Genomic DNA, 20,774 nt, shown 5'->3' with positions numbered 1-20,774 from the left:
TTCCTCCCACTTTCTTTTGACTTGCTTCACATTGGCCTCTTCAGCAGTCTGTTCTTTAATTCTTTCTTCAATCTGGTTCACTAGTTTGTGAGCCATTCTACATGCCTGTTGTACGGAGGCGGGCTCGTGTGAACTTATATCTTCTTGGATTCTTTCCGGTAATCCTTTCACAAACGCGTCGATCTTCTCTTCCTCATCTTCGAACGCTCCCGGAAACAATAGGCACAATTCTGTGAATCGTCTTTCATACGTGGTAATATCAAATCCTTGGGTTCGTAACCCTCTAAGTTCTGTCTTGAGCTTATTGACCTCGGTTCTGGGACGGTACTTCTCGTTCATCAAGTGCTTGAATGCTGACCACGGTAGTGCGTACGCATCGTCTTGTCCCACCTGCTTTAGATAGGTATTCCACCATGTTAACGCAGAACCTGTGAAGGTATGCGTAGCATACTTCACTTTGTCCTCTTCAGTACACTTACTTATGGCAAACACCGATTCGACCTTCTCGGTCCACCGTTTCAATCCGATCGGTCCTTCGGTTCCATCAAATTCCAAAGGTTTGCAGGCAGTGAATTCTTTGTAGGTGCATCCTACACAATTTCCTGTACTGCTAGATCCAAGGTTATTGTTGGTATGTAGCGCAGCCTGTACTGCGGCTATGTTTGAAGCTAGAAAAGTACGGAATTCCTCTTCATTCATATTCACGGTGTGTCGAGTAGTCGGTGCCATTTCCTTCAAAATAGTCAAATGGAACAAGTTAATCATACAAAATATTAAGAGTAGTTAATAGTATTTCGTAGCATAATATGAACTCATTTATAAAAGCTTTTTCTTCATATTAGCGTTTTATAAGTTTAAATTCGGGTAGTACCTACCCGTTAAGTTCATACTTAGTAGCTAATATACAATTCAACTACTACAATTCTATACGAAAAACTGATTATAATAATATTTCGAGTTCAAACTTTTAAACAATATTTTACAAACTTACAATACCGCTTATTTTACATAAAGCATGAAATATAGCACACAATAACTTTGATACAAGATAGTTGTGAAGATAATTCTAGCTAGTACACAAGTCGTTCAGCAAAGGCAATAAAGACACGTAATTCATACGTCCAGAAACAAGTCATGCATTCTGGTTTTACTAGGACTACTTCCCATCATTGGTCTTGTGCAACATAACCGTTATGGCCGTTGATAAGACAGCGTGTTGTAACGTCGTCAAAGGGACGAGGGTTACGTAATGTCCAACAGTCCCGTAATAATCTAAAAACCTCATTTCTTACCCCAATTACCGACTCCGTCACTTGTGGAAACGTTTTGTTTAATAGTTGTAGCCCGATGTTCTTGTTCTCACTTTGGTGAGAAGTGAACATTACTAATCCGTAAGCATAACATGCTTCTTTATGTTGCATGTTAGCCGCTTTTTCTAAATCACGAAGTCCAATATTCGGATATATTGAGTCAAAATAATTTCTTAACCCGTTGCGTAAAATAGCATTTGGGTTCCCCGCAATATATGCGTCAAAGTAAACACATCGTAACTTATGGGTTTTCCAATGTGATATCCCCCATCTTTCAAACGAAAGTCTCTTATAAACCAAGACATTCTTGGAACGTTCTTCGAATGTCTTACAAACTGATCTCGCCTTAAATAGTTGTGCCGAGGAATTCTGGCCGACTCTAGACAAGATTTCATCAATCATGTCTCCGGGTAGGTCTCTTAAAATATTGGGTTGTCTATCCATTTTGTGTTTTTAAACTGTAAAATAGACAAGAGTTAGATTCATAAAAAAATACTTATTAATACAAGCAATTTTTACATATATCATAAAGCATAAGAACACTATATTACATATATTACACCACACAAATACAACTATCTTATTCCGACTCGGTCGTTTCTTCTTCTTCGGTTTTGGTTCGTTTTGCCAAGTTTCTATGGATATATGATGTTCCCCTAATACGAGCCGTCGTTGTCCACATTGGTTTAGAAAAACCTGGTGGTTTAGAGGTTCCCGGGTCATTGTTACAACTTAAGAACTTCGGGAGTTGACGATACATATAAAGTTCATCGGGATTGGAATTAGATTTCTCTATTTTTATGCCCTTTCCCTTATTATTTTCTTTTGCCTTTTTAAATTCAGTTGGGGTAATTTCTATAACATCATTGGAATTCTCGTCGGAATCCGATTCATCGGAGAATTAGTAATCCTCCCAATATTTTGCTTCCTTGGCGGAAACACCATTGACCATAATTAACCTTGGTCGGTTGGTTGAGGATTCTCTTTTACTTAACCGTTTTATTATTTCCCCCACCGGTTCCGATTCTTCTTCCGGTTCCGATTCTTCGTCCGGTTCCGATTCTTCTTCCGGTTCCGACTCTTCTTCCGGTTCCTCTTCGGGAACTTGTGAATCAGTCCACGAATAATTCCAATTTACATTTGACTCTTCATTATTATTAGGTGAGTCAATGGGACTTGTTCTAGAGGTAGACATCTATCACATAATATCAAACACGTTAAGAGATTAATATATCACATAATATTCATATGTTAAAAATATATAGTTTCCAACAAAAATGTTAAGCAATCATTTTTAAAGAAAACACGGTCGAAGTCCAGAATCACTAATGCATCCTAACAAACTCGATAAGACACACTAATGCAAATTTTCTGGTTCTCTAAGACCAACGCTCTGATACCAACTGAAATGTCCCGTTCTTATTGATTAAAAACGTTCCATATTAATTGATTTCGTTGCGAGGTTTTGACCTCTATATGAGACGTTTTTCAAAGACTGCATTCATTTTAAAACAAACCATAACCTTTATTTCATCAATAAAGGTTTAAAAAGCTTTACGTAGATTATCAAATAATGATAATCTAAAATATCCTGTTTACACACGACCATTACATAATGGTTTACAATACAAATATGTTACAACAAAATAAGTTTCTTGAATGCAGTTTTTACACAATATCATACAAGCATTGACTCCAAATCTCGTCCTTATTTAAGTATGCGACAGCGGAAGCTCTTAGTATTCACCTGAGAATAAACATGCTTTAAACGTCAACAAAAATGTTGGTGAGTTATAGGTTTAACCTATATATATCAAATCGTAACAATAGACCACAAGATTTCATATTTCAATACACATCCCATACATAGAGATAAAAATCATTCATATGGTGAACACCTGGTAACCGACAATAACAAGATGCATATATAAGAATATCCCCATCATTCCGGGACACCCTTCGGATATGATATAAATTTCGAAGTACTAAAGCATCCGGTACTTTGGATGGGGTTTGTTAGGCCCAATAGATCTATCTTTAGGATTCGCGTCAATTAGGGTGTCTGTTCCCTAATTCTTAGATTACCAGACTTAATAAAAAGGGGCATATTCGATTTCGATAATTCAACCATAGAATGTAGTTTCACGTACTTGTGTCTATTTTGTAAATCATTTATAAAACCTGCATGTATTCTCATCCCAAAAATATTAGATTTTAAAAGTGGGACTATAACTCACTTTCACAGATTTTTACTTCGTCGGGAAGTAAGACTTGGCCACTGTTTGATTCACGAACCTATAACAATATATACATATATATCAAAGTATGTTCAAAATATATTTACAACACTTTTAATATATTTTGATGTTTTAAGTTTATTAAGTCAGTTGTCCTCGTTAGTAACCTACAACTAGTTGTCCACAGTCAGATGTACAGAAATAAATCGATAAATATTATCTTGAATCAATCCACGACCCAGTGTATACGTATCTCAGTATTGATCACAACTCAAACTATATATATTTTGGAATCAACCTCAACCCTGTATAGCTAACTCCAACATTCACATATAGAGTGTCTATGGTTGTTCCGAAATATATATAGATGTGTCGACATGATAGGTCGAAACATTGTATACGTGTCTATGGTATCTCAAGATTACATAATATACAATACAAGTTGATTAAGTTATGGTTGGAATAGATTTGTTACCAATTTTCACGTAGCTAAAATGAGAAAAATTATCCAATCTTGTTTTACCCATAACTTCTTCATTTTAAATCTGTTTTGAGTGAATCAAATTGCTATGGTTTCATATTGAACTCTATTTTATGAATCTAAACAGAAAAAGTATAGGTTTATAGTCAGAAAAATAAGTTACAAGTCGTTTTTGTAAAGGTAGTCATTTCAGTCGAAAGAACGACGTCTAGATGACCATTTTAGAAAACATACTTCCACTTTGAGTTTAACCATAATTTTTGGATATAGTTTCATGTTCATAATAAAAATCATTTTCTCAGAATAACAACTTTTAAATCAAAGTTTATCATAGTTTTTAATTAACTAACCCAAAACAGCCCGCGGTGTTACTACGACGGCGTAAATCCGGTTTTACGGTGTTTTTCGTGTTTCCAGGTTTTAAATCATTAAGTTAGAATATCATATAGATATAGAACATGTGTTTAGTTGATTTTAAAAGTCAAGTTAGAAGGATTAACTTTTGTTTGCGAACAAGTTTAGAATTAACTAAACTATGTTCTAGTGATTACAAGTTTAAACCTTCGAATAAGATAGCTTTATATGTATGAATCGAATGATGTTATGAACATCATTACTACCTTAAGTTCCTTGGATGAACCTACTGGAAAAGAGAAAAACGGATCTAGCTTCAATGGATCCTTGGATGGCTCAAAGTTCTTGAAGAAAAATCATGACACGAAAACAAGTTCAAGTAAGATCATCACTTGAAATAAGATTGTTATAGTTATAGAAATTGAACCAAAGTTTGAATATGATTATTATCTTGTATTAGAATGATAACCTACTGTAAGAAACAAAGATTTCTTGAGGTTGGATGATCACCTTACAAGATTGGAAGTGAGCTAGCAATCTTGAAAGTATTCTTGATTTTATGAAACTAAAACTTTTGGAATTTATGAAGAACACTTAGAACTTGAAGATAGAACTTGAGAGAGATCAATTAGATGAAGAAAATTGAAGAATGAAAGTGTTTGTAGGTGTTTTTGGTCGTTGGTGTATGGATTAGATATAAAGGATATGTAATTTTGTTTTCATGTAAATAAGTCATGAATGATTACTCATATTTTTGTAATTTTATGAGATATTTCATGCTAGTTGCCAAATGATGGTTCCCACATGTGTTAGGTGACTCACATGGGCTGCTAAGAGCTGATCATTGGAGTGTATATACCAATAGTACATACATCTAAAAGCTGTGTATTGTACGAGTACGAATACGGGTGCATACGAGTAGAATTGTTGATGAAACTGAACGAGGATGTAATTGTAAGCATTTTTGTTAAGTAGAAGTATTTTGATAAGTGTATTGAAGTCTTTCAAAAGTGTATAAATACATATTAAAACACTACATGTATATACATTTTAACTGAGTCGTTAAGTCATCGTTAGTCGTTACATGTAAATGTTGTTTTGAAACCTTTAGGTTAACGATCTTGTTAAATGTTGTTAACCCAATGTTTATAATATAAAAAGAGATTTTAAATTATTATATTATCATGATATTATGATGTACGAATATCTCTTAATATGATATATATACATTAAATGTCGTTACAACGATAATTGTTACATATATGTCTCGTTTCAAAATTATTAAGTTAGTAGTCTTGTTTTTACATATGTAGTTCATTGTTAATATACTTAATGATATATTTAATTATCATAATATAATGTTAACTATATATATAACCATATATATGTCATCATATAGTTTTTACAAGTTTTAACGTTCGTGAATCACCGGTCAACTTGGGTGGTCAATTGTCTATATGAAACCTATTTCAATTAATCAAGTCTTAATAAGTTTGATTGCTTAACATGTTGGAAACATTTAATCATGTAAATATCAATCTCAATTAATATATATAAACATGGAAAAGTTCGGGTCACTACATAAGCAATCACCTTCATTCATTGCATTAATACACAACCGAGACCTTGCTTTGATGCATCACAATAAATCACAAAATCATCATTCCCTTCAGGCAATGACAATATAGGTGTCGTAGTTAGCTTTTTCTTCAATAACTGAAACGCTTTCTCTTGTTCATCATTCCATTCAAATTTCTTCCCTTTATGCGTTAATGCAGTCAAGGGTTTTGCTATTCTGGAAAAGTCTTGGATGAACCTTCTGTAGTAACCAGCTAGTCCTAAAAATTGGCGTATGTGTTTCGGAGTTTTCGGGGTTTCCCACTTTTCAACAGTTTCTATCTTTGCCGGATCCACCTTAATACCTTCTTTGTTCACTATGTGACCGAGGAATTGAACTTCTTCCAACCAAAATGCACACTTTGAAAACTTAGCGTACTATTCTTCCTTCCTCAATACTTCTAACACCTTTCTCAAATGTTCACCGTGTTCTTGGTCATTCTTTGAGTAAATAAGTATGTCATCAATGAAAACAATGACAAACTTGTCAAGGTATGGTCCACACACTCGGTTCATAAGGTCCATGAACACAGCTGGTGCATTAGTTAAACCAAACGGCATGACGATTGAAAGGACCCGTTCATATACATTATAAACGATTCACAATAGTTGATTACATCGCGAGGTATTTGACCTCTATATGATACATTTTACAAACATTGCATTCGTTTTTAAAAGACAAACTTTCTTTACAACGAAAGTTGACGGCATGCACACCATTTCATAATACATCCAACTATAATTTGGCTTAATAATAATCTTGATGAACTCAATGACTCGAATGCAACGTCTTTCAAAATATGCCATGAATGACTCCAAGTAATATCCTTAAAATGAGCTAATGCACAGTGGAAGATTTCTTTAATACCTGAGAATAAACATGCTTTAAAGTATCAACCAAAAGGTTGGTGAGTTCATTAGTTTATCATAATCAATCATTTCCGTAATAGTAATAGACTACAAGATTTCAGTTTCCATAAATATCCGTACACTCGCAAGTGTTTAAAAGTATTCTATAAGTTGTAGGCACCCGGTAACAAGCCTTAACATACATGTTTTACCCTCTGAAGTACACCAGATCAGGTGTGTTTAAAATAACCTCGAAGTACTAAAGCATCCCATAGTCAGGATGGGGTTTGTCAGGCCCAATAGATCTATCTTTAGGATTCGCGCCTACCGTACATAGACAAGTAGTTTAATGTTACCAAGCTAAGGGTATATTTCTAGTTTAAACCCACATAGAATTAGTTTTAGTACTTGTGCCTACTTCATAAAACATTTATAAAACAGCGCATGTATTCTCAGCCCAAAAATATATATTGCAAAAACAATTAAAAATGGAGCAAATGAAACTCACAATACTGTATTTCATAGCAATTATGTATATGACGGCACTGAAAATGATAAACGTTAGGTTGACCTCACGAGCAATACCCTCGATCAATACCCATAACCTCCATAGCTATAACCCATAATTTCCTTAGCTCTATCCCGTTTGAAAACTTATTTTGAAATCGTCCGAGTATAACTCCATCGTAGTATTTTATATATACTAATAATATCTTGAAATAATACAAAAAAAAAATATATATATGTAATTCGATTGAGAGAGTTTAGAGAAATATATTTTCAAGTTTCTATGAAATAATGAAACCTACTGAATTTTATTTATAATAGATTTTTGAATTATTAAAGTAAATTATTAAAGTATAAATTATTAAAGTAAATTATTAAAGTATGAATTATTAAAGTGAATTATTAAAGTATGAATTATTAAAGCTAATGATTAAAGTATGAATTATTAAAGTGAATTATTAAAGTATGAATTATTAAAGTGAATTATTAAAGTATGAATTATTAAAGTGAATTATTAAAGTATGAATTATTAAAGTGAATTATTAAAGTATGAATTATTAAAGTGAATTATTAAAGTATGAATTATTAAAGTGAATTATTAAAGTATGAATTATTAAAGTGAATTATTAAAGTATAAATTATTAAAGTGAATTATTAAAGTTAAAGTAAAGTAAAAGTAAAGTAAAGGTAAAGTTAAAGTATAGTAAAAGTATAAAAACTATGTATGTATAATACGCGTATAAATATATATAATATTAATTTAAATCGTTATATATATTTAATGAAATAAAATATAAATATCGTTATATTTATTATACTGGTTAAGTAATGAGTTGTCAAAAGTGATTCTAGATATTTATAAAAGTTATATACGTTTTAATAATAAAGTTTTTTTTAAACTGAAAACGTTTTTTGTACTTTTGAAACTAAATCAAATAAATATGATAATTTTATTTTCCAAAACTAAATATATTTAAGAATCATTTTGTTAAAAGGTTAAAATAATGGAAATCGTTATACCACAAAACATTTTAGAAAAGTAGAATTATATATATTCATAATAGGTTTCAAGTTTTTAAATTACAGTCTGTTGGTGAAGCATGGGATAAAGTCCAAAGGTTAAATAAACGTATGAAATCATCTTAATGAAAAATGTTGAGTTACTTAACTTGTCGATATCCAACATCTAAGTTATTTACACTCCACGTTCTTATTTTCATATTAAATAAAATGAAAGTTAACATAGTTATCTTATCAAGGTCACGAGGAAAATATTATAAAACATGCCTTGGAAATTAAACAGGAATTTCCACTAACCCTTGTCTAGTTCCCGTTAATTGACACATTTGTTCTTATTTATAAATCACTTTACCATTTTCCGAATGTTGTCAAAAAGAATAGATTTCTTAAATCACAGTGGACCTCATAACATAGGCCCGTAATCATATCATAATGTATCTGATAATCCAGTCATTTGATATTATCTATTAATTCTGTCGATAAATATATCGAAACAAATACGTTCATGTAAAGTATCATATATCTAATACTTTGTTAATGTTTTTAGTTAATATTATATATTATATATACATATCTATATACTCATAATTGTTCGTGAATCGTCGAACACGGTCAAAGGGTAATTGATTACATGAATGTAGTTACAAACTTTTTGAGATTCAACATTACAAATTCTGCTTATTGTGTCAGAAACATATAAAGGTTAAGTTTAAATTTGGTCGGAAATTTTCGGGTCGTCACAGTACCTACCCGTTAAAGAAATTTCGTCCTGAAATTTGATCGAGGTCGTCATGGCTAACAATAAGAATGTTATTATGACGAATATAAGTTGATTCATAGGGTTTTATCATGATTGAGAAATATGGATAAAATAATTCGATTACTCGAAACGTATGAGTGAAGCTATCATAATAGAGTGAAATGAGAAAATAGGGATTCATCTTATCTTTTGACGTCATCACGGTTGATCTCCGGATTAAAGAAAATCTTTGTAATCTATATAGGATTTGATTCTTCGATGATTAAGGAAATTATGATCCTCTTCGATTTAATGCGATGATTCATCTCGATTTTTCTGTCGGATATTTCACTATAAATCCACCTCCTTCGTTTCCTTTTAATTCACACCTTCTATTCGTTCTCCCTCTATTCTTACATTAAAATTATTCGTCAATATGCTTCATCCAGTGCTGATTCTCGATATACTCCTCACTTTCATATCTGTCGTTCTTCTTTTTCATCTACCTCCGGAAGAATTTATTTACTTCTACTATACTCTTGGTTTTATAGTGTTTTTTGTTCTCCCGTGTCTTTATATTACTATATGCATCGATATATACGGTTTATAATTTCTGGGTTGTGGTTGGATTTTATATCTTCCCTTATATTTCGATGTCCCTGCTTCTGTCTTCTATAATCATTGTCATCCCCAATTAATGCTCTCTTTTATTTGCTGTGATTTATTCCCCAATTTCTATTTCGGAGTTTTGTCCTTTCATTTCTTCTTCTTGCGATTAAGCACCGCTTGTAATGGTCCAGAATTCGCATATATGAATTTCGGAATGAACATTATTAATGTTCTAAGAAGGAAATTGTAATGGCACGATCTTGACTTGTCAAATTACTAAAATACCTCGGATAAGGCCGAATCATCAAGAAATATTTTCTTGATATTTTAGAGGTTAAAGAGAATACAAGAGTCGTGTAACATAGAACATGATGACGTTATAATCTGTGAATCATCACGTTCCATTTAGAAACTCAGCATGACTTACTGTAATATAATCACATTGATCAAGTGTCATTATATTATACTAGTTCATGCTTCAGTTCCCAACACTACTTCAAAAATATTCCTATTTTAAATTCGAAAGTTTCAGAATTTAGAAACTAAAATAGTTTCTTTTATGATGTAATACAGACAGCACGAAGAGGTAAATGATTTCAGATAAGAATAATTATGGAAATATCTTTAGAAATATGGAGGATATTTATAATGAAAGATACGATGATATCTTAAAATTTCTAATATCAGAGGATGATGAAGAATATTGTCCGTAAGGGTTTAGAGTCAGGAGCAAGGTATTCGATAATGACTTCAGCAGACATGGAATCATTTGGATTCTTTGAAGGTAGATTTCGTCCTTGTGATTTATCCACAGCCTTCTTCATGGTTTGCTCAATCCGTATTTTTCAGTACCAAATCTTCTCTTTTTCTGAGCTTTGCTAACACGCTACTCTTTATCATCAAACTTTTTACTTTTAAGGTCGTTTATAGTTTTTAATGCTTCATCAGTATTTCGAGAACTAGTTCGTAGTTTAGGGTGTTTTTCAGAAACTTCACATTCAAAGTATATAAGTCCAGAAGATAGACACATATAATTGTTGGTGTAGACATGCTGCGAGATTTCAAAATACTGATTGCTAATTTCCGATGATTCGTATGGCAATTCTCGTTACAAGATGCAGATGAGTAAATGATGGGGTTTTGTTAAATATAAAGATTTTTCGGAAAATCAAAGATCAATGAAGTTGTTAATAAGTTTACTGCAAATGTGGCGAGATATGAAAGGTTCCCCGGTAATAATGATGAAGGGTTAATCATTATAATAAGGCTTATTCGATTGAACAATTGAAGTTGGTTTGCTGGAGCTGTGACAAAACCGTCTATTTTTAGAAGGGATTGAAAAGTTATTTTAGCTAGTAAATGTCAAAAGGTCTGACATGGATACATGTTAAATTATGACTTTAGTTTCAAGAGTTTTTCAGGTACGTAACTGTGGATAACATGTGGTTGGATCATCATCTCGATTGTTCATTATTTGAAGTGTCTTCAGGTATTTCGAAGGGTTTGAACACAGATTATAATCGTTAATATACATACGATGTTCTAACACATTTTTGAAGTTAAAGTTTAGCTTTGAAAGATGTAAGAATCTAAGAGTGATGATACCGGTTATAACTTGAATTGAATTCGGCGATTTCAAAATCAGAATATGTAATTAGATTTTTGAATGAGTATGGTTGTTTTGATTTCTATAAAAGAATGTATATTGTTGTGAAAGTAGGGAGTATAATGGATGATCTGCTGAATCAGATTCGAAGAATGTAACATATTAATTGTGAATTTATATATCTCTCAGGTATTACCTACCCGTTAAAAAAAATGTCACAATTAATATTTTGTACAAAAGAATTTTATTACAGTCTTTATGGAAATATATGTGTATATTTCTTCAGATGTAATATAGATTTAATGAGTTAATATTAAATTAAACTCACTTGATTTATGGTTAAGGCTAGGATAGATAATTTATAAACTTTAGAAATTACATAATCGTCGTAGAATGTTTTCCCAATGAAGTTATGAATCAATACTTCATCGTTGTGGTATTCCTTAGTATCTACAGGACGTATGACGTCGATGCTCATGGGACAGATTGTGAAGTTGAGGTTTGCGATGCGGTTGTTGTTGGTGGTGGTAATGGTACTGTTGATGTTGTTGATGGTAGTACTTGTTATGTTGCTGGTGCTGCTGCTGGTGTTTGTAACCTTTGCACCATATTCTCCAAAGCCACTACCCGAGCACGAAGCTCGTTGACTTCTTCTATTACACCTGGGTGATTGTCGGTTCGGACGAGCGGATAAATAAGATCTAGAATTTGGTGTAGTATATAATCATGACGAGATACTCTGGGAATGAGAGAAAATGGTGTTTCGAACAGGTTCGCCGGTAAGTGCTTCAGGTTCATTGCCAAGAGGGCAATGTGGTGGATGGAAAGGATCGCCTTCTTCTTGTCTCCAATGATTAAGGAGGCTACGAACCCATCCCCAATTCATCCAGAATAGATGATGGCTGATTGGTTGATCCATTTCAGTCACACTGCTTTCGGAGCTTGAGTGGGATTCCATTTCGGAATCCGAGGAACTTGAACTGATGACGAATTCCATTTTGGACGATTTGATAACGGATTTTTCGATACGAAATGATTTTCCGGCTATCGGGTGGTATTCTAACTACATAGAATATCTATATATATAGATCACAAGATTTCATAGATTACGGAGTAATTTACGGAATATGTCAGGCAAAGTTTACGGTAATAGATACGATAAGATATGATTTAGCAGATACGCTAAGATATGAATTTTGTCTATACACTATTCATGCAATCAATGTAGCAAGATGTGTCTAGACTAAGAATGATAAGCAGGTAATTTCCTAAGGATGGTAAGTAGATGATTTCTGACTAAAAATGATAAACAAAACTTTTGACATGCAGACACGGTCGAAGTCCAGACTCGCTAATGCATCTTAACAACTATCAGTTAGACACACTAATGCAAGACCTGGTTCGCTAAGACCACCGCTCTGATACCAACTGAAAGGACCCGTTCATATACATTATAAACGATTCACAATAGTTGATTACATCGCGAGGTATTTGACCTCTATATTGAAATGTCCCGTTCTTATTGATTAAAAACGTTCCATATTAATTGATTTCGTTGCGAGGTTTTGACCTCTATATGAGACGTTTTTCAAAGACTGCATTCATTTTTAAAACAAACCATAACCTTTATTTCATAAATAAAGGTTTAAAAAGCTTTACGTAGATTATCAAATAATGATAATCTAAAATATCCTGTTTACACACGACCATTACATAATGGTTTACAATACAAATATGTTACATCGAAATCAGTTTCTTGAATGCAGTTTTTACACAATATCATACAAACATGGACTCCAAATCTTGTCCTTATTTTAGTATGCAACAGCGGAAGCTCTTAATATTCACCTGAGAATAAACATGCTTTAAACGTCAACAAAAAATGTTGGTGAGTTATAGGTTTAACCTATATATATCAAATCGTAACAATAGACCACAAGATTTCATATTTCAATACACATCCCATACATAGAGATAAAAATCATTCATATGGTGAACACCTGGTAACCGACAATAACAAGATGCATACATAAGAATATCCCCATCATTCCGGGACACCCTTCGGATATGATATAAATTTCGAAGTACTAAAGCATCCGGTACTTTGGATGGGGTTTGTTAGGCCCAATAGATCTATCTTTAGGATTCGCGTCAATTAGGGTGTTTGTTCCCTAATTCTTAGATTACCAGACTTAATAAAAAGGGGCATATTCGATTTCGATAATTCAACCATAGAATGTAGTTTCACGTACTTGTGTCTATTTTGTAAATCATTTATAAAACCTGCATGTATTCTCATCCCAAAAATATTAGATTTTAAAAGTGGGACTATAACTCACTTTCACAGATTTTTACTTCGTCGGGAAGTAAGACTTGGCCACTGGTTGATTCACGAACCTATAACAATATATACATATATATCAAAGTATGTTCAAAAATATATTTACAACACTTTTAATATATTTTGATGTTTTAAGTTTATTAAGTCAGCTGTCCTCGTTAGTAACCTACAACTAGTTGTCCACAGTTAGATGTACAGAAATAAATCGATAAATATTATCTTGAATCAATCCACGACCCAGTGTATACGTATCTCAGTATTGATCACAACTCAAACTATATATATTTTGGAATCAACCTCAACCCTGTATAGCTAACTCCAACATTCACATATAGAGTGTCTATGGTTGTTCCGAAATATATATAGATGTGTCGACATGATAGGTCGAAACATTGTATACGTGTCTATGGTATCTCAAGATTACATAATATACAATACAAGTTGATTAAGTTATGGTTGGAATAGATTTGTTACCAATTTTCACGTAGCTAAAATGAGAAAAATTATCCAATCTTGTTTTACCCATAACTTCTTCATTTTAAATCCGTTTTGAGTGAATCAAATTGCTATGGTTTCATATTGAACTCTATTTTATGAATCTAAACAGAAAAAGTATAGGTTTATAGTCGGAAAAATAAGTTACAAGTCGTTTTTGTAAAGGTAGTCATTTCAGTCGAAAGAACGACGTCTAGATGACCATTTTAGAAAACATACTTCCACTTTGAGTTTAACCATAATTTTTGGATATAGTTTCATGTTCATAATAAAAATCATTTTCTCACAATAACAACTTTTAAATCAAAGTTTATCATAGTTTTTAATTAACTAACCCAAAACAGCCCGCGGTGTTACTACGACGGCGTAAATCCGGTTTTACGGTGTTTTTCGTGTTTCCAGGTTTTAAATCATTAAGTTAGCATATCATATAGATATAGAAAATGTGTTTAGTTGATTTTAAAAGTCAAGTTAGAAGGATTAACTTTTGTTTGCGAACAAGTTTAGAATTAACTAAACTATGTTCTAGTGATTACAAGTTTAAACCTTCGAATAAGATAGCTTTATATGTATGAATCGAATGATGTTATGAACATCATTACTACCTTAAGTTCCTTGGGTAAACCTACTGGAAAAGAGAAAAATGGATCTAGCTTCAATGGATCCTTGGATGGCTCGAAGTTCTTGAAGCAGAATCATGACACGAAAACAAGTTCAAGTAAGATCATCACTTGAAATAAGATTGTTATAGTTATAGAAATTGAACCAAAGTTTGAATATGATTATTACCTTGTATTAGAATGATAACCTACTGTAAGAAACAAAGATTTCTTGAGGTTGGATGATCACCTTACAAGATTGGAAGTGAGCTAGCAAACTTGAAAGTATTCTTGATTTTATGAAACTAGAACTTTTGGAATTTATGAAGAACACTTAGAACTTGAAGATAGAACTTGAGAGAGATCAATTAGATGAAGAAAATTGAAGAATGAAAGTGTTTGTAGGTGTTTTTGGTCGTTGGTGTATGGATTAGATATAAAGGATATGTAATTTTGTCTTCATGTAAATAAGTCATGAATGATTACTCATATTTTTGTAATTTTATGAGATATTTCATGCTAGTTGCCAAATGATGGTTCCCACATGTGTTAGGTGACTCACATGGGCTGCTAAGAGCTGATCATTGGAGTGTATATACCAATAGTACATACATCTAAAAGCTGTGTATTGTACGAGTACGAATACGGGTGCATACGAGTAGAATTGTTGATGAAACTGAATGAGGATGTAATTGTAAGCATTTTTGTTAAGTAGAAGTATTTTGATAAGTGTATTGAAGTCTTTCAAAAGTGTATAAATACATATTAAAACACTACATGTATATACATTTTAACTGAGTCGTTAAGTCATCGTTAGTCGTTACATGTAAGTGTTGTTTTGAAACCTTTAGGTTAACGATCTTGTTAAATGTTGTTAACCCAATGTTTATAATATCAAATGAGATTTTAAATTATTATATTATCATGATATTATCATGTATGAATATCTCTTAATATGATATATATACATTAAATGTCTTTACAACGATAATCGTTACATATATGTCTCGTTTAAAAATCATTAAGTTAGTAGTCTTGTTTTTACATATGTAGTTCATTGTTAATATACTTAATGATATGTTTACTTATCATAGTATCATGTTAACTATATATATATATCCATATATATGTCATCATATAGTTTTTACAAGTTTTAACGTTCGTGAATCACCGGTCAACTTGGGTGGTCAATTGTCTATATGAAACATATTTCAATTAATCAAGTCTTAACAAGTTTGATTGCTTAACATGTTGGAAACATTTAATCATGTAAATATCAATCTCAATTAATATATATAAACATGGAAAAGTTCGGGTCACTACAGTACCTACCCGTTAAATAAATTTCGTCCCGAAATTTTAAGCTGTTGAAGGTGTTGACGAATCTTCTGGAAATAGATGCGGGTATTTCTTCTTCATCTGATCTTCACGCTCCCAGGTGAACTCAGGTCCTCTACGAGCATTCCATCGAACCTTAACAATTGGTATCTTGTTTTGCTTAAGTCTTTTAACCTCACGATCCATTATTTCGACGGGTTCTTCGATGAATTGAAGTTTTTCGTTGATTTGGATTTCATCTAACGGAATAGTGAGATCTTCTTTAGCAAAACATTTCTTTAAATTCGAGACGTGGAAAGTGTTATGTACAGCCGCGAGTTGTTGAGGTAACTCTAGTCGGTAAGCTACTGGTCCGACACGATCAATAATCTTGAATGGTCCAATATACCTTGGATTTAATTTCCCTCGTTTACCAAATCGAACAACGCCTTTCCAAGGTGCAACTTTAAGCATGACCATCTCTCCAATTTCAAATTCTATATCTTTTCTTTTAATGTCAGCGTAGCTCTTTTGTCGACTTTGGGCGGTTTTCAACCGTTGTTGAATTTGGATGATCTTCTCGGTAGTTTCTTGTATAATCTCCGGACCCGTAATCTGTCTATCCCCCACTTCACTCCAACAAATCGGAGACCTGCACTTTCTACCATAAAGTGCTTCAAACGGCGCCATCTCAATGCTTGAATGGTAGCTGTTGTTGTAGGAAAATTCTGCTAACGGTAGATGTCGATCCCAACTGTTTCCGAAATCAATAACACATGCTCGTAGCATGTCTTCAAGCGTTTGTATCGTCCTTTCGCTCTGCCCATCAGTTTGTGGATGATAGGCAGTACTCATGTCTAGACGAGTTCCTAATGCTTGCTGTAATGTCTGCCAGAATCTTGAAATAAATCTACCATCCCTATCAGAGATAATAGAGATTGGTATTCCATGTCTGGAGACGACTTCCTTCAAATACAGTCGTGCTAACTTCTCCATCTTGTCATCTTCTCTTATTTGTAGGAAGTGTGCTGATTTGGTGAGACGATCAACTATTACCCAAATAGTATCAAAACCACTTGCAGTCCTTGGCAATTTAGTGATGAAATCCATGGTAATGTTTTCCCATTTCCATTCCGGGATTTCGGGTTGTTGAAGTAGACCTGATGGTTTTTGATGCTCAGCTTTGACCTTAGAACACGTCAAACATTCTCCTACGTATTTAGCAACATCGGCTTTCATACCCGGCCACCAAAAATGTTTCTTGAGATCCTTGTACATCTTCCCCGTTCCAGGATGTATTGAGTATCTGGTTTTATGAGCTTCTCTAAGTACCATTTCTCTCATATCTCCAAATTTTGGTACCCAAATCCTTTCAGCCCTATACCGGGTTCCGTCTTCCCGAATATTAAGATGCTTCTCCGATCCTTTGGGTATTTCATCCTTTAAATTTCCCTCTTTTAAAACTCCTTGTTGCGCCTCCTTTATTTGAGTAGTAATGTTATTATGAATCATTATATTCATAGATTTTACTCGAATGGGTTCTCTGTCCTTCCTGCTCAAGGCATCGGCTACCACATTTTCCTTCCCCGGGTGGTAACGAATCTCAAAGTCGTAATCATTCAATAATTCAATCCACCTACGCTGCCTCATATTCAGTTGTTTCTGATTAAATATGTGTTGAAGACTTTTGTGGTCGGTATATATAATACTTTTGACCCCATATAAGTAGTGCCTCCAAGTCTTTAATGCAAAAACAACCGCGCCTAATTCCAAATCATGCGTCGTATAATTTTGTTCGTGAATCTTCAATTGTCTAGACGCATAAGCAATCACCTTCGTTCGTTGCATTAATACACAACCGAGACCTTGCTTTGATGCATCACAATAAATCACAAAATCATCATTCCCTTCAGGCAATGACAATATAGGTGCCGTAGTTAGCTTTTTCTTCAATAACTGAAACGCTTTCTCTTGTTCATCATTCCATTCAAATTTCTTCCCTTTATGCGTTAATGCAGTCAAGGGTTTTGCTATTCTGGAAAAGTCTTGGATGAACCTTCTGTAGTAACCAGCTAGTCCTAAAAACTGGCGTATGTGTTTCGGAGTTTTCGGGGTTTCCCACTTTTCAACAGTTTCTATCTTTGCCGGATCCACCTTAATACCTTCTTTGTTCACTATGTGACCGAGGAATTGAACTTCTTCCAACCAAAATGCACACTTTGAAAACTTAGCGTACAATTCTTCCTTCCTCAATACTTCTAACACCTTTCTCAAATGTTCACCGTGTTCTTGGTCATTCTTTGAGTAAATAAGTATGTCATCAATGAAAACAATGACAAACTTGTCAAGGTATGGTCCACACACTCGGTTCATAAGGTCCATGAACACAGCTGGTGCATTAGTTAAACCAAACGGCATGACCATAAACTCGTAATGACCGTAACGTGTTCTGAAAGCAGTCTTTGGAATATCATCTTCTTTCACCCGCATTTGATGATACCCGGAACGTAAGTCAATCTTTGAATAAACAGACGAGCCTTGTAGTTGATCAAATAAGTCGTCGATTCTCGGTAGTGGGTAGCGGTTCTTGATGGTAAGTTTGTTCAACTCTCGGTAGTCGATACACAACCTGAATGTACCATCTTTCTTCTTGACAAACAAAACAGGAGCTCCCCACGGTGATGTGCTTGGTCGAATGAAACCACGCTCTAAAAGTTCTTGTAATTGGCTTTGCAGTTCTTTCATCTCGCTGGGTGCGAGTCTGTAAGGAGCACGAGCTATTGGTGCAGCTCCTGGTACAAGATCTATTTGAAATTCAACGGATCGATGTGGGGGTAATCCCGGTAATTCTTTCGGAAATACATCGGGAAATTCTTTTGCAATGGGAACATCATTGATGCTCTTTTCTTCAGTTTGTACTTTCTCGACGTGTGCTAGAACAGCATAGCAACCTTTTCTTATTAGTTTTTGTGCCTTCAAATTACTAATAAGATGTAGCTTCGTGTTGCCCTTTTCTCCGTACACCATTAAGGGTTTTCCTTTTTCTCGTATAATGCGAATTGCATTTTTGTAACAAACGATCTCCGCTTTCACTTCTTTCAACCAGTCCATACCGATTATTACATCAAAACTCCCTAACTCTACTGGTATCAAATCAATCTTAAATGTTTCGCTAACCAGTTTAATTTCTCGATTCCGACATATATTATCTGCTGAAATTAATTTACCATTTGCTAATTCGAGTAAAAATTTACTATCCAAAGGCGTCAATGGACAACTTAATTTAGCACAAAAATCTCTACTCATATAGCTTCTATCTGCACCCGAATCAAATAAAACGTAAGCAGATTTATTGTCAATAAGAAACGTACCCGTAACAAGCTCCGGGTCTTCCTGTGCCTCTACCGCATTAATATTGAAAACTCTTCCACGGCCTTGTCCATTCGTGTTCTCCTGGTTCGGGCAATTTCTAATAATGTGGCCTGGTTTTCCACATTTATAACATACTACATTGGCATAACTTGCTCCGACACTACTTGCTCCACCATTACTCGTTCCGACACCATTTGTTCCTTTCGTTCTATTAACCCCTGGTCCGTAGACCTCACACTTCACCGCGCTATGACCATTTCTTTTACACTTGTTGCAAAATTTGGTGCAGAACCCCGAGTGATTCTTTTCACACCTTTGGCATAGCTGTTCTGATTGTTGTTGTTGTTGCGGTTATTATTGTTGTTGGGATGATTGTTGTAGTTGCTGTTGTTGTTGTTGTTGTTGTTGTTGTTATTGTTGGGCCGTTTGTTGTAGTTGCGATTGATGTTGCGATTGTTGGGATAATTGTTGCGATTATTGTTGTAATTGCTGTTGTTGTTGTATTGGTGATTCTTATCACCGTTTTCCTCCCACTTTCTTTTGACTTGCTTCACATTGGCCTCTTCAGCAGTCTGTTCTTTAATTCTTTCTTCAATCTGGTTCACTAGTTTGTGAGCCATTCTACATGCCTGTTGTATGGAGGCGGGCTCGTGTGAACTTATATCTTCTTGGATTCTTTCCGGTAATCCTTTCACAAATGCGTCGATCTTCTCTTCCTCATCTTCAAATGCTCCCGGACACAATAGGCACAATTCTGTGAATCATCTTTCGTACGTGGTAATATCAAATCCTTGGGTTCGTAACCCTCTAAGTTCTGTCTTGAGCTTATTGACCTCAGTTCTGGGACGGTACTTCTCGTTCATCAAGTGCTTGAATGCTGACCACGGTAGTGCGTACGCATCATCTTGTCCCACTTGCTCTAGATAGGTATTCCACCATGTTAACGCAGAACCTGTGAAGGTATGCGTAGCGTACTTCACTTTGTCCTCTTCAGTACACTTACTTATGGCAAACACCGATTCAACCTTCTCGGTCCACCGTTTCAATCCGATCGGTCCTTCGGTTCCATCAAATTCCAAAGGTTTGCAGGCAGTGAATTCTTTGTAGGTGCATCCTACACGATTTCCTGTACTGCTAGATCCAAGGTTATTGTTGGTATGTAGCGCAGCCTGTACTGCGGCTATGTTTGAAGCTAGGAAAGTACGGAATTCCTCTTCATTCATATTCACGGTGTGTCGAGTAGTCGGTGCCATTTCCTTCAAAATAGTTAAATGGAACAAGTTAATCATACAGAATATTAAGAGTAGTTAATAGTATTTCG

Source organism: Rutidosis leptorrhynchoides, chromosome 1 (assembly GCF_046630445.1).
Source record: "Rutidosis leptorrhynchoides isolate AG116_Rl617_1_P2 chromosome 1, CSIRO_AGI_Rlap_v1, whole genome shotgun sequence".
Taxonomy (NCBI): Eukaryota; Viridiplantae; Streptophyta; class Magnoliopsida; order Asterales; family Asteraceae; genus Rutidosis; species Rutidosis leptorrhynchoides.
This window is presented reverse-complemented; position numbering follows the sequence as displayed.